This window comes from Nomascus leucogenys, chromosome 12 (genome assembly GCF_006542625.1).
Source record: "Nomascus leucogenys isolate Asia chromosome 12, Asia_NLE_v1, whole genome shotgun sequence".
In the NCBI taxonomy this organism is placed as follows: Eukaryota; Metazoa; Chordata; class Mammalia; order Primates; family Hylobatidae; genus Nomascus; species Nomascus leucogenys.
Genome location: NC_044392.1, coordinates 60,412,213 through 60,414,728, shown reverse-complemented (window position 1 = coordinate 60,414,728; position 2,516 = coordinate 60,412,213). Strand labels below are relative to the sequence as shown.

General features: G+C 41.5%; 1 pseudogene; it reads left to right on the top strand.

The window, feature by feature from the left end:
• The first annotated feature begins 1,177 nt into the window (after positions 1-1,177).
• Positions 1,178-1,813, top strand: LOC100589963 (annotated as a pseudogene).
• The last annotated feature ends 703 nt before the right edge of the window (positions 1,814-2,516 follow it).

Genomic DNA, 2,516 nt, shown 5'->3' with positions numbered 1-2,516 from the left:
AAGAAAACTAGATCAGCTTCCTCACATAATGGCAGCCAGGTTCCAAGGCAAACCCCAGTGCACAAGTACTTACCAAGTCACTACTTGTGTCAAGTTTACTGATGTGCCCTTGGTCACAGAGCTAACACAGTCAAGTCCAGAATTAATGTGGCAAGAAATTGAACCAGGAGGTTTGATTTTCTGTGGACAAACAGTGTAACAATCTACAGTGTTGTAATTAATTATTCATAAATTCATGTAAAGGAGTTATTGAGGCCGGGCGTTGTGGCTTATGCCTGTAATCCCACCACTTTGGGAGGCCGAGGTGGGCAGGTGGATCACTTGAGGTAAGGAGTTTGAGACCAGCCTGGCCAACATGGTGAAACCCGTCTGTACTAAAAATACAAAAATTAGCTGGGCATGGGGGTGCGTGCCTATAATTCCAGTTACTTGGGAGGCTGAGGCAGGAGAATCACATAAACACAGAAGGTGCAGAAGGTGGAGGTTGCAGTGAGCCGAGATCATGCCACTGCACTTCAGCTGGGGAGACAGAGCGAGACCTTGTCTCAAAAAAAAAAAAAAAAAAAAAAGGAGTTACCGAATCCATAACAGATTTTCATCAGATGTTTTCTCAATCATCAGAATTTTCATTAAAACTTCAGATACTCTTCTGAGAATCCATTAAATTGTCTGACACTGTAAAGAGATCTCTGTAGTTAAAAGGGATGGGAACCTCTAAATAAATGCACCATCTGCTAGGAATTTAAAATATTTGGTCTTATTGATGTTTGGGATGAGATTTGACATATTTGGCAAATGTTACTTTAATGTTTATTATGTTTTTCACTATACTTAGGATCATGAGTATTAAATAAAGAATGTTTAAAAAGTTAATTCATTACTGCTCCTTTGCTAGAAGAATAAAATGGGGAATTTGTTATTTCTCATGGAAGGCAGACTATGTCACCTGAATGCATCAAGCCCACCCCTGACTCCTATGGCTTTAATGTGGCAGAAATCAAGGATAAAGCACCAAAAGTCAGGAACCCAGGGGGGCAGGCAGCTGGGAGTAGGGGGGCAGCCCTGGAGTAGTGGTTGTGGCAGTGCACATGGACACAGCTGCAGCAGCTGTGGGGCTGACAAGAAACTACTAAAGTTCCTGGCGAAGCAATGTGGAATTTGATAAGAACATATAGATGGAAGGAAAAAAACCTATGGTGACTGTGAAGGCCCCGATGCCATGTATGTCAAATCGATATCATCTAATAGTCACAAAGTTATTGTAAAAAGAGAATATGCAGTAACATCAATAACAATAAAGGCTATGTTGAGTGGCCCAGGTCAGCTTGCTGAAAATGAAATCAGTGAGGTCAGTTTTAGAGAAATCTCTTCACACGTGCTATCAAAAGTATGCATGTAAGCTGCATGCTGTGGCTCAAGTCTGTAATCACAGCAGTCTGGGAGACCTAGGTGGGAGGATTGCTGGAGACCAGGAGTTCAAGACCAGCCTGGGCCACAGAGTGAGACCCCGTCTCTCCAAAAAAAATTAAAAATTAGCTGGGCGCAGTGGCCTACACCTGTAGTCCCAGCGACTTAGGAGGCTGAGGTGGAAGTATCCCTTGAGCCCAGGAATTCAAGGTTGCAGTGAGCTATGATCACAACACTGCACTCTAGAGTGAGTAACAGAGCAAGACCTTGTCTTTAAAAAAAAGTATGCATATATTTTACATACAAGGTTCACTACACTAACAGCTCCACAGAGATTCTCAAATTCCCAACTACACCTCAAATTGCACCAGAATTGCTGATGACTGTGAACTTCCTAGATTGTTAAATAAATTATAATAATTTTTTAAAATACCAAAAGTTAACCCTTGAACAATGCAACCATCCAAAAAGCTGGCAACCGACAAATATGAAATCTCTACTTTAAAATGCTGTTTTTAATTTTGAAACCAAGAATGTAAAATGATGTAACGTAAAGTTTCTTTATCTTCATATCTGCTTTCTGAAGTGACAATGACTATAAAGTGAGAAGGGCATCAATCGGTAACAGAACAGGCAAGGGAAATAGAGGGTGAGTAAACTGTTACATTGACCAAGAATCTAATAATCTTGTTCACAAGGGTGAAATCAAAAGTAGGAACTTAAGTTTCCTGGTGAGTTGGATACCATTCCATCTTCATTGGTGATAATGAATCAGTACTCTGGGCAATCAATGATCTCACCAGGTGGGCAGACTCAGAAGGAGGAGTCTTAGTTCCTTTCTAAGGGAGCCTCCCTACAAGGATCTACACTACACAAGTGATTAAAAAGCAATTCATTGGCTTGTGGCCACCTGCTGGCACCATCACTCCAGCTGACTCTGACAGCTGGAGAATTGAGTTACTTGTTGTTTATCCCCATCTTTATTGGTGCCTCCCTGGGATGTCTGTACCCCAACCCCACAGTTTTCTAGCTGGGCCTGATGTTTCTCTTTAAACATTTCTAGCAGACCATTTTCTCAGTTTCTCCTATGTGGCTTAGCAATTCTCTCT